We start from the raw sequence: 13341 nt of genomic DNA, 5'->3' as shown, positions 1-13341 counted from the left end.
GCAAGACCCAACCATGTGCTGCCTACAATAAACCCACTTAAACCTAGAAAAATGGTACAGATGAACCGGTTTTCAGGGCAGAAATAAAGACAAAGACGTGGAGAACAAATGTATGGACACCAAGGGGGAAAAGTGGCGGGTGGGGTGGGGGTGGTGGTGTGATGAATTGGGAGATTGGGATTGACATGTATACACTGATATGTATCAAATGGATAATTAATAAGAACCTGCTGTATAAAAATGTAAAAATAAAATAAAATTCAAAAATAAATAAATAAACCCACTTAAAATATAAAGACACAAATAGGTTAAAAGTAAAATGATAGAAAACAGTATACCATATTAATACAAGTCAGAAGAAAGCTGGAGTGGCTATATATGCCCCCCTCAATAATTAACAGAATAAGTAGGAAGAAAACCATCAAGGATATAAACAGCAAGACTTGAACAACAGTATCAACCAACATGACCTGACTGACATTTATAGAACATTCCACCCAGTGACAACAGAATATACATTCTAATCAAGTGCATGTGGAACATTTACCAATACAGAACATTTTCTGGGCCATAAAACAAGTCTCAAATTTAAAAGGCTTCAAGTCACGCAAAGTATGATCTCTGACCACAATGGAATTAAATTGCCAAATATTTGGAAACTAAATAACACATTTCAAAATAGCCCACGGGTCAAAGTAGAAATCGAAAAGGAATTTAGAAAGTATTCTGAGCTGAATGAAAACACAATATATCAAAATTTGTGGGATGTAACAAAAGCAGTACTTAGAAATTTATAGCACTAAACCAGTGGTTCTCAACCGGGGGTGGGAGGGGCAATCTTGTGCATTTGGCAATATCTGGAGGAGACATTTTTGGTTGTCACTAGGGAGATGCCACTGACATCTCATGGATAGTGGCCAGAGATACTGTTAAACATCCTATGCATAGGCCAGCCCCTGACAACAAAGAATTATCCAGCTTAAAATGTCAATAGTGTCACTACTGAGAAACCCTGCACTAAACGTCTATATTAGAAAATAAGAAAGGTCTTACTTAAAACAATGACCTTAGCTTCTACTTATAGAAACTAAAAGGACAAAGAAATGCAAAGTAAGCAGAAAAAAAGGGAACAGTAGGAATCAAAGCAGAAAACAATAAAGTAGGAAAATAGAAACACAGAGAAAAGGAAACCAAAAGCTGGCTCTTTGAGAAGATTAAAAAAACTGATAAACCTATAGCTGGACTATTTAGGGGGAAAAAAGATACAAATTACCAATATCAAGAATGAGAGAGGTGTCATCTCTAATATTCTACAGATATCAAAAATAATAAGGGAATATTATGAACAATTTTACGTCCATAAATTCGACAACTCAGATGAAATGGAAAAATTCCTTTCAAGTTACAAACTTTCATAGCTTATTCAAGAAGAAATAGATAACCCAAAATAGTCCTATATCTATTAATGAAACTGAATTTATAGTTTAAAATCTTTCCACAAATACAACTCCTTGGCTAAATGGATTCACTGGTGAATTCTGCCAAACATTTAAGGAAGAAATCATACCAATTCTACACAAACTCTTCCCAAAAAATTGAAGAGGAGGGAATATTTCTCAAATCATTCTATCAGGCTAAGATTACCTGATACCAAAACCAAACAAAGGTATTATTTAAGCTTCTTAAATAGACCAATATCTCTCATGAACATATATACAGAAATTCTGAACAAAATTTTAGCAAATCAAACTACAAAAATACATTAAAAATATATCATGACTACATGGAGTTTTTCTAATAAATGCAGTTAGTCAACATTTGAAAATCAATCAACATAAGTCACCTTATTAGCAAACTAAAAATGTCCCTGTCAATATGTAAGGTTATAGCTCATGACAAACTGTACCTTTCCTTCTCCGAATTCACAAACAGATTATATACTGAACTGAGATTTTTTTTTAATTGGTTAAAATTCAACTAATTATAAGCATAAATTCTTTTCTTTCTCTATCTCCCATAGAGTTCATATTCAGCCCTGACTTCTTTGTGATTTCTAGTCTTGTACTTCCAACTCCAATTCAAATGTCTCCAAATCAATTTATCTTTCCTTTCAAACAAGCTCTTCTTCCTGACTTCCCTATTTCTACGTAACACCTTTACATCCATCAAAGCTTTGAAATGAGAAGAGCATACTCTAAGGTTCATCTCTGACACTTTTCCATAATTCTTCCATACCAAGTCCATCAATAGGTGCTACTGGATGGGAATAGGTATCAATATCTCTGGTATTCAGCCATTCAGCATTTCTATTCCTAATTGCCCTGGCAGAAAAATCACTTCATCCATGAACCTCTGCAACAACCCCTGGACTCCAAGTCCCCTTTCCTCTAATCTCCTTACATAGTTGTGCCAGATTAATATTCCTAAAATTCTTCTTTGAATGTGTTCAAAAACTGTTGGGCTGGAAAAAGGTTGGGTTCAAGTTGTGGAGGCTCCTGAATGCCAGACTCAGACATTAAACTTTAGGATCTTCAACAGTCCAGCCTTGTCTCCCAATGCTTCCCTGCATAATCCTATGAAGATCAGACCTTTCAAATATGCTGTGGCTTTCTCACTTCTTTCTCTTTCTTCACCCTGTATATTCTACTTGTAATATTTTACTTTCCTCCTCATTCAACTAAAATACTATACTAGGGTATGATAAGGAAGCTGATTTTAAAATAATTTTATCATGTAACAGATGTGACTTGTAAAGAACAGGAAAAACAGAAAAATCCAAAGAATGAAATACAAATGACCTGTAATCCCACTAAACAGAAATAACCTCCATCAACATTTTAGAGTTTTCTCCTTTGTTTTTTTTCTATGCATATATGCTTCAATTTTTTCTTTTTATGAAAGAGGGATCACATGATATCTTTCTCTTAGCAAGGCAAATTTGAAAATCTTTCCATCCCTTTCAGAGTAGCATGCTTTTATTTATAATCTAGGTCAATAATTCAGAGAAACAAGAATTTTATGCTAGTTATAATCAAAACTTCATATTTAAAAATGAAGAAAAAAGTTTCAATTTATTTGAAGACAAAATTTATTTTTCACTCAGCACCTAGTTCATTTATTTATATGAATTTTAAATTATATATAAAAGACCTCAAATATTTTAATTAAAATTCAGTCAACAAGTATCTATTGACTGCCTACCATGCCATGCTGCAGTAAACAATACAGAACAAAACCCCTGCCTCTATGAAGGAGCTAGACAGAAAATAAACAGCCAGATTATTCACAGTGGTGTGCTGACTGACAAGATCCAACTGTCAAATTTTCAGCAAGTTTGTGAACTGGGTGCTAAACATAGCCTTTATTACAAATTAAATTATAATTATATGTTATAATTATCTAAGTTATATAATAACTTATAATTATATAAGTTACTTTAAAACAAAGGTAAAAACTCATCACTTCCTATTTTTTTTTTTAACTACATTTTACTATTATCTATGCTCTTGGGGTTATTTATGATTTTCTATCTGTAAGGTAGAAACACTATCTAATGCCGGGCTATTGTACATCTCTTCCCAACAACATGTTCAGTTCAGCGACTTCATGTTGGTAACTTGAAATTGGCCATGGTGGAAGTATTTATACTACAGAATTTGGCAAAAACTACCAATCACTGCTTGATTTATTGTTCTGTGATTGTCTAGATCTAAGAAACTGATGGAGAAAATGTTAAGATGCAGATTGAACTTAAAAGTGTGTGGTGTCTATAACCATTACATTATGAATAGTGCAAAAATTTTGAGGAAATATTCTTCCATTACTTGAAAACTATTATCCAATTCAGCAAAGAAGTCTCTTACGTCAATGACAAATGAGTGAAATGTTGACACACATCTTCATTGCTTCACTTTCATCTTACTCACTAAACAAGCAAAAATATCAACCATCATTCATGCTGGAACTATACTTGGAGAACTAATTGTGAAACATTTACCCGAACACCACCAACCCTGTGGTATGTTAGAGGTGGTAAATGCCATGCAGAAAAAGATGAACAGGGTTAAGAGGGGGATTAGAAGTACTGGAGGCAGGGATGAAATTTTAAATTAAGAAAGTAACACTTGAGCAAAGAACTGAAGAAGGTAAAAAAGTGAGCCATGCAGTAGGATGAGCATTCCAGAAAAAGAAAATAATTAATGCAAAGGTCCTGAGGGGATAGCTTGCCTAGAGTGTCTGACAAACAAAAGAAGGTCTGTGCGTCCAGTGCAAAATGAAGACAAGAGAATAGGAGAGATGAGACCAGATGGGTTACACAGGACAAAGTAATATAGGACCCTGTGGGCCAAACACTGGTTTTTCCTCTGAGAGAAATGGGGAGCCACTGGAGGGTTCTAAAAGGAAGCACCTATATTTTACATTTGGCCGCTGGGTTAAGAATAGATTGAAGAGAACAAGAATGAAGCAGGGAGACAATTAGGAGGCTACTATAATAATCCAGGAGATGACAGTGAACTGAATCCAGACGGTTAGTACTAGAAGTGCTCCTGAATCTTGTTTTCATACCTGCTCTAGAAAATGCACTATTTGCTGATATAATATCTGTTGAAATCAGATTCAGAGTATTTAAGTGGGAGAAAGGTGTATTAAATTCCAGTGCTGGAATTAAAGGCAGTTTTCTAAAAGTATTTGCTCGACTGTTTCAAATAGGAAATCTTATCTATAATATTAATCAAAAGATCAGCTAAATTATCATACTTTTCATGGTAATTAACCTCATGCTTGACAAGATAAATAGATTTCTTGAACACTACCTAAGTATATGAGTGTATGAAGGATTACAAGCACACGTGGTAATTTGCTCTACCCAGGAAAGACCAAAAAAAGAACAAGAAGAAATAATAAATATTAGGCATCTACTGTGAATGGTACTTTAACAGGAGTTTCATGTGCAAATTTACAGATTGTTAAGAAATACTGTCCCTGGGCTTCCCTGGTGGCGCAGTGGTTAAGAATCCGCCTGCCAATGCAGGGGACACGGGTTCGAGCCCTGGTCTGGGAAGATCCCACATGCCACAGAACAGCTAAGCCCGTGAGCCACAACTACTGAGCCTGTGCTCTAGAGCCCGCGAGCCACAACTACTAAGCCCACGTGCCACAACTACTGAAGCCTGCATGCCTAGAGCCCAAGCTCCACAACAAGAGAAGCCACCACAAAGAGAAGCCCATCGACACAATTAGAGAAAGCCCGCGTGCAGCAACAAAGACCCAACGCAGCCAAATTAATTAAAAATTAATAAAATAAACAAATAATTTTTAAAAAGACACTATATACCATTATACATCTGTCAGTTTTGCAAATATTAAAGAATCAGACAATAAAATATGGAGCAACGGGCACTCTCATACTCTTACAGGAGCATAAACTAGTGCAACCATTTTGATGGCACTGTCTAGGAAAGTTGAAGACTCACATACCCTTACAACTCAGCAGTTTCTTCTCTAGGTGTGTATCTTAGAGAAACTCTTAAACATGTGCACAAGAAGGTGTGCAAGATAATGTCTGCATAGCATTATTTATTATTTGTAACAGTAAAATAAACACTAGAATCTAATTATCCATCAACACAAGAAATACAGAATATTCACACTATTAGAATACCATGCAGAAATAAAAATAAGACCTCAATTTAAATATTTTTAAAAATAAAAAATTTGGGGCTTCCCTGGTGGCGCAGTGGTTGAGAATCTGCCTGCCAATGCAGGGGACATGGGTGCGAGCCCTGGTCTGGGAAGATCCCACATGCCGCGGAGCAACTGGGCCCGTGAGCCACAATTACTGAGCCTGCGCGTCTGGAGCCTGTGCTCTGCAACAAGACAGGCCGTGATAGTGAGAGGCCCGCGCACCGCAATGAAGAGTGGCCCCCGCTTGCCACAACTAGAGAAAGCCCTCGCACAGAAACGAAGACCCAACACAGCCATAAATAAATAAATAAATAACTTGAAAAAAAATTTAAAAAAAATAAAAAATTTAATTAAGAGAGAAAGAAGTAAAAATAAATCATCTACAGCTATAACGATCAACATGGATGAATCTCACAATCATAATGTTGAGGGAGGAGGGAAGCAAACTGTTTATGATTCCTTTATACAAATACTAACAACTAAGAGAATACTGCCTGCGTACCAGGCACTGTACACTGTGCACTCTGCATATAATAACTCATTTTATTCTCACAATAGCCCTATCAGGTAGATTCTATTTTTAATCTCTATTTCATGAATGAGGAAACAAGCACTGAAAAGTTAAGTAATTTGCCCAAATCACATGGTTAGTTAAGTGGCAGATTTGCCTGGCGCCAGAATTTGTGCTCTTAGTCCCCTCACATTACCTCTCAAGATTATGCAAAACTAAACATGATAACATTTAGGGATATGTGTATAGAAATAGAAAGAAAAACAAGAGAATGATAAACATAATTAAGGGCACTGTTACTTCTGAGGGAAAAGAAAGGGGGACATAATTGGGAAACGTTCACATGGGGACTTCAAAAGTTTTAGTAGTGCTTAAGCTGAGTAGAAGATACACAAGTTTTCATTTCATTATGCTGTATAACCTACATATGGTACATATATTCTTTTGTATACATCAACTATTTTATAATTTTAATTAGGTGGAAAGAAAGTCACCTAAAATCCTTCTGAGGATAGAGACGGGGAGCGTAGAAATATAAATACATACACACCTATAATTATGAGATATCTAACAAGGGGTAAGAAAAACAAATCACGGGACTTCCCTGGTGGCGCAGTGGTTAAGAATCCGCCTGCCAATGGAGGGGACACAGGTTCAAGCCCTGGTCCGGGAAGATCCCACATGCCGGAGAGCAACTAAGCCTGTGCATCACAGCTACTGAGCCTGTGCTCTAGAGCCTGTGAGCCACAACTACTGAGCCCACACGCCACAACTACTGAAGCCTGCGTGCCTAGAGCCCATGCTCCACAACAAGAGAAGCGACTACAATGAGAAGCCAACGCACTGCAACAAAGAGTAGCCCCCGCTCACCATGACTAGAGAAAGCCCGCGCGCAGCAACAAGACCCAATGCAGCCAAATAAATAAATAAATATATAATAAAATAAATAAATAAAAAAAGAAAAACAAGTCACATTTAGTTATAAAATTTAAGTCTCACTTTTACTAAAAAGAATAAAGTTACTGAAATTCAGTCTGTCCAGCCCAATTGAAAATGAACCAGATGGAAATTCCCTGGCGGTCCAGTGGTTAGGACCCCATGCTTTCACAGTTGAGGGCTCAGGTTCCATCCCTGATCAGGCAACTAAGATCCCGCAAGCCACGCGGCGCGGCCAAATAAAATAAAATAAAATAAAATGAGCCAGAAAAAAAAGAAAAAGATAATTAAAAGAAAATTTTTAAAAAGAGAAAATAAAATAAAATGAACCAGAGGCTTCTGCAGGGCCAACAGAGAGCTACAACTCTTAGGAAAATGGGGACTTTTCTCTCTAGAGTTTTTCTTCCTTCTAAATTATGCTTGTTTGTTTTTCTTTGTTCTATTGACACAATTACACCTCTAACTTTAGGCCCCTCTTGTATATAAGTTATAAGGAAGATTGGACAAGACAATGCTTTAGAAAATTCACTATGAGAAAAAAAAACATAAACGCTAAATAGCACATACTTGATATACACAGATATAGACAAGACACGTACAGGAAACTTGACCCTGACACTTAAGATAGTTTCCCTTAAAGAAAGAAAAAGAAAAATCAAAGTTAGGGAAAATGGTAAAATTACTCTAATTGTTACAACAGTATTAGTTGGTTTCAAATGTAAAAATATATGAACTAAAATATAAAACCATGGGTACCGTTCTGAATAGCTGAAAAAAAAATAATAAACTCACAAATTTCCTTAGAGTAGCTAAATTTATGTTTTCAGGACACTCTAATCTCACAGGGTTAAGTTCCAAAGATAGCACTAAAAGCAAAAAATCACCTAAATTCAAAATAACATTGGGATGACTTTTTTTTTTTTTGGCTGCCTTGGGTCTTTGTTGCTGTGCGCGGGCTTTCTCTAGTTGCAAGAGCGGGGGCTACTCTTCATTGCGGTGTGCAGACTTCTCTCATTGCGATGGCTTCTCTTTGTTGTGGAGCACGGGCTCTAGGCACATGGGCTTCAGTAGTTGCGGCACACGGGCTCAGCAGTTGTAGCTCTCAGGCTCTAGAGCGCAGGCTCAGTAGTTGTGGCGCACAGGCTTAGTTGCTCCGCGGCATGTGGGATCTTCCCAGACCAGGGCTCGAACCTGTGTTCCCTGTTGGCAGGCGGATTCTTAACCACTGCGCCACCAGGGAAGTCCCAACACTGGGAATACTTTAAATCATCCACAAAGTACCACAGTACACTCTCTTGCAATAAATGCAACACAGCCAAGGATTATTTGTAATATGGAACAGTTCGCTGTTTTCAACTGAACACAGTTGAAGTAGCTTGCTAATGTTTAGGAATTATGCTACGAGAAAAATATCTACCTAGCACTAGAACTGCAGAGCATGCTCACAACATGGGAGGCACAAAAACACCGTACAGCAGAAACTCATTGAGAACAGCAGAGAATCTAAATTTAAATTTAATTATATTGGTTTTAACTCTCACTTTTATTTTACTGTTCTCTGAACAAACATGGTTGAATGTGAATATATACAATTCCACTATATTCTTCATCACACTTCTACTCCAGAATTCTATAAGTTACAAGAAAAAAATTGCACTGACTGTCCATCTGCCAATAATAGTAATAATAATAATAATCTGTTCAGTCACTAAAAATGTAAGCTAAAAATGCCATATATTAAATCACCATTTAAAGTATAATATTATACCATAAAGTATTTCATTTTTGAATTTTCTTTCTTTGATTTCTACTTTTTCTTATGATGTGAAACTTGCTTTCAAGATTTAGAGTGAAGGAAAGAAATCCTTTTATTTGATCAAGTTAAGTAAGTGAAAAAAATGTAAGGAATCCTAGACTCTTACCATGGCCAAAGGACTTAGAGGTAGGTCATCTAGTCAATCACCTACTCAATCAGTGAATCCTAAGAGTTCTGGATTTCATTAAATATTGGTCTAACTGGCATAGTCTGCCTAACAGGAAAGAATTTATAATTTATTAAGTTGTATCACTAGCTCAGTGTTCCACTTAGGCACTGAGCCAAATGAAAAGTAACAAAGTACAGATCCATCACCAACTGTGAAATAAATATGTCCAGTACTTAACCTATAGGACTAATAAAGTTCATTTTAAAAGTTCACGCTCAGTTTTGTGAGAAAGTTATGTTACAAACAGATTCATGGAAAAGTAGAGAGAACAAAGGGTTGGTTCGTTTGTTTTCTGAATCTACTTCTCAAAGGAAACATTCATTCAGTTCATGTATAATCCTAGGTGTCAGTAAATTTGAAATTTGCATTTCACCTTGACTTTTTTTTATTAATGGGTTTCATATGTTAGGGTATCCTGAATACTGTATTGCCTTATTTCAGAAAACCCTGCCATCTATGGCATTTTCAAAGAAAAACAATTTAAGAACAGATTACTTTAATTTTCAATAGCTAAAACTAAAAATTATTTTATCAGCTGTGAGACCAAAGGTTTAAAAACAACAACAAAAAAACAACAACAAATTGAGTCTGGGCTGCCCTAAAGATTGGTATTTGAGAAGAGATTACTGTCACAGTATGAATGTTGAAGCTCTCTAGCCACATTCTACTCCTCAGCCCTGATTACCATTCAGACCACGTGTTCTCGACCAGGGCATCTGCATAGGCTCTTCAGATTTAGCAGTGCCCTAAGATTATGTACAAATCTGAATGCACATGTATCTGTGCACTTTCTGGGGCCAGATTCTTCAACTTTCTTTGGTATCTCAAAGGATTCTGTAACTACCAAAAATTTAAGAACCACTGATTTAAACAGTATTCCATGATCCTTATCTATTATCTGACTTTAATTTCAGATTTCTGCTTTACTAATTTTCATATTGTCCACAAAATTCTCCCTTTTGTTTTGATACATGGCTTCTTTATTCACTCCTTAAAAATAGTGGAAAACTAGAGCTTCATAAAATGAGGAAAGACCCTGTCTATTTAAAACTGCAGTCAGGGACTTCCCTGGTGGTCCAGTGGATAAGACTCCGCACTCCCAATGCAGAGGGCCCAGGTTCAATCTCTGGTCAGGGAACTAGATCCCGCACGCACGCCACAACTAACAGTTCGCATGCCGCAGCGAAGATTCCGCATGCTGTCACTAAGACCCGGAGCAGCCAAAATAGATAGATAGATAGATAATTAAAAAATAAAAATAAAATTGCAGTCAAAGTTGGTTTCAAAAGCTGAACCTATATATATTTAAGAAACATTTAAAAAAGGAAGCTATCTCTTCTGAGAGTTTTCTTTCAGTTACACAACCAATTTTATCTTTTAGTTGATCACTTGCCTTTCAACTGAGAAAACAATTGGTGAACTGAATTTGTGGTTCAGCTATCCTTACCTTTATCTTTTAAGGCATGTTGAGACTTAACAGATAAAAATACATATGACCATCACCCCTAATCCCACAACACACATATACAGAGACTGACTTCCTAAGATGCTGTTCCTTCAAGAATTAAACCTTTACTTATAGAACAAAATTGTTTTGCTCTGATATAGCAAGGACTGATTTAGCAAGGAACATCTTGATGAAAAAGGGCAGAACTGCTGAGAATGCTAGCCTACTTTTCAACTGACTTTCCTCCTCTAAGCATCTGTCAAGTGTGGGATAAGAAAAAGGTGCTGCAATCTGGAGAGGCAGACTAGAATAAAAATATATTTGGTTCCAAGAATTTTTTTAAAAGACAGAAATGCCACTGGAAAAATGACAGACACAAGAAGGTTGAAAACAGCTCTGCTCTCCTTTCTGACGAATAACTTCACAAATTATCTACACATACCATCTCTTCAATTCTTTAACTCTCTCCAATCTGACTCCTTCCTTTCCCTCACAGCCCTCTCCCTTCATCCAAGCCATCAACAAAAGACTTGTAAATATATCTTAAATCTGTCCACTGCTCTTCACCTCTACCATCAGAACCATGGTCCAAGATTACTTCATCTCCTACCTGAACCACCATCAACTAGTATTCATTTCTCTTTCCTCTGCTGTCCCCTTCTGATCAACTATGTACAAAGTAGCCAGCGTAATCTTTAAAAATGGATCATGGCACTGAGTAATAGTTCCATGGCTTCCCAATGCATCTTCAAATTAAATCCAAACTCTCAGCATTCAGAGTCAGTATAGCATAATAATTCACACTGCTCAAAAAGTGCTTGGAACAGTGGCCAGCACTTCACAAATGCGCAGCAGATGTTAGCGTATTAAGGTATAGCCCCTGCCTGCTCTCCTACCTCGAGGTGGCACTCTCCTCAACTAACTAGTATTCTTTCAGTTAACTGCAAGCTGTTTCCCACTTTGGGCCTACTATTTCCCTCTGTCTAAAATGCTTTTCTCTCAGAACCTTCAAGAACTTCTGTCTTCGGGACCTCCCTGGTGGTCCAGGGGTTAAGACTGTGCTCCCAACGCAGGGGGCCCGGGTTCAATCCCTGGGGTGAGGGAACTAGATCCCACATGCCACCAACTAAGACCTGGCACAGACAAATAAATAAATAAATACTAAAAAAACAACAACACAAAAAAACTTGTCTTCCACTCATACTTCAAGTCTCAACCTAAATGTCACCTCATTGATGAGGCCTTCTTTTCCTCTCTTTCTAAATACAATCCACTATAATTTTTTTTTAAAACATCTTTATTGGAGTATAATTGCTTTACAATGGTGTGTTAGTTTCTGCTTTATAACAAAGTGAATCAGTTATACATATACATATGTCCACATATCTCTTCCCTCTTGCGTTTCCCTCCCTCCAACCCTCCCTATCCCACCCCTCTAGGTGGTCACAAAGCACCGAGCTGATCTCCCTGTGTTATGCGGCTGCTTCCCACTAGCTATCAATTTTACGTTTGGTAGTGTATATATGTCCATGCCACTATCCCACTTTGTCCCAGCTTACCCTTCCCCCTCCCCATATCCTCAAGCCCATTCTCTAGTAGGTCTGTGTCTTTATTCCCATCTTGCCCCTAGGTTCTTCATGACCATTTTTTTGTTTTTTTAGATTCCATGTATGTGTGTTAGCATACGGTATTTTTCTCTTTCTGACTTACTTCACTCTGTATGACAGACTCTAGGTCCATCCACCTCACTACAAATAACTCAATTTCGTTTCTTTTTATGGCTGAGTAATATTCCATTGTATATATGTGCCACATCTTTAACCATTCATCTGTTGATGGACACTGAGGTTGCTTCCATGTCCTGGCTATTGTAAATAGAGCTGCAGTGAACATTGTGGTACATGACTCTTTCTGAATTATGGGTTTCTCAGGGTATATGCCCAGTAGTGGGATTGCTGGGTCGTATGGTAGTTCTATTTTTAGTTTTTTAAGGAACCTCCATACTGTTCTCCATAGTGGCTGTATCAATTTACATTCCCACCAACAGTGCAAGAGGGTTCCCTTTTCTCCACACCCTCTCCAGCATTTATTGTTTGTAGATTTTTTGATGATGGCCATTCTGACCGGTGTGAGATGATATCACATTGTAGTTTTGATTTGCATTTCTCTAATGATGAATGATGTTGAGCATTCTTTCATGTGTTTGTTGGCAATCTGTATATCTTCTTTGGAGAAATGTCTATTTAGGTCTTCTGCCCATTTTTGGATTGGGTTGTTTGTTTTTTTGATATTGAGCTGCATGAGCTGCTCGTAAATTTTGGAGATTAATCCTTTGTCAGCTTGCTTCATTTGCAAATATTTTCTCCCATTCTGAGGGTTGTCTTCTCGTCTTCTTTATGGTTTCCTTTGCTGTGCAAAAGCTTTTAAGTTTCATTAGGTCTCATTTGTTTATTTTTGTTTTTATTTCCATTCTCTAGGAGGTGGGTCAAAAAGGATCTTGCTGTGATTTATGTCACAGAGTGTTCTGCCTATGTTTTCCTCTAAGAGTTTGATAGTGTCTGGCCTTACATTTAGGTCTTTAATCCATTTTGAGTTTATTTTTGTGTATGGTGTTAGTGAGTGTTCTAATTTCATTCTTTTACATGTAGCTGTCCAGTTTTCCCAGCACCACTTATTGAAGAGGCTGTCTTTTCTCCACTGTATATTCTTGCCTCCTTTATCAAAGATAAGGTGACCATATGTGTGTGGGTTTATCTCTGGGCTTTCTATCCTGTTCC

General features: G+C 37.1%; 1 protein-coding gene and 1 long non-coding RNA gene across 15 annotated transcripts in view; one reads left to right on the top strand and one right to left on the bottom strand.

Moving 5' to 3' along the window:
• NUMB (NUMB endocytic adaptor protein) overlaps window positions 1-13341 on the bottom strand; it is a 182354-nt gene that overhangs the window by 76870 nt on the left and 92143 nt on the right. The gene's annotated exons all lie outside the window — the stretch shown is intronic.
• Window positions 6019-13341, top strand: part of LOC309625033 — a 62386-nt gene continuing 55063 nt past the window's right edge. Inside the window, exon 1 of the long non-coding RNA XR_014242299.1 lies at window positions 6019-11940. This is a non-coding gene — a long non-coding RNA (uncharacterized lncRNA). The remainder of the gene's footprint in view (window positions 11941-13341) is intronic.

The sequence above is a fragment of the Balaenoptera borealis genome (assembly GCF_965194805.1).
Source record: "Balaenoptera borealis genome assembly, chromosome: 3".
Classification (NCBI taxonomy): Eukaryota; Metazoa; Chordata; class Mammalia; order Artiodactyla; family Balaenopteridae; genus Balaenoptera; species Balaenoptera borealis.
This window is presented reverse-complemented; position numbering and strand designations above follow the sequence as displayed.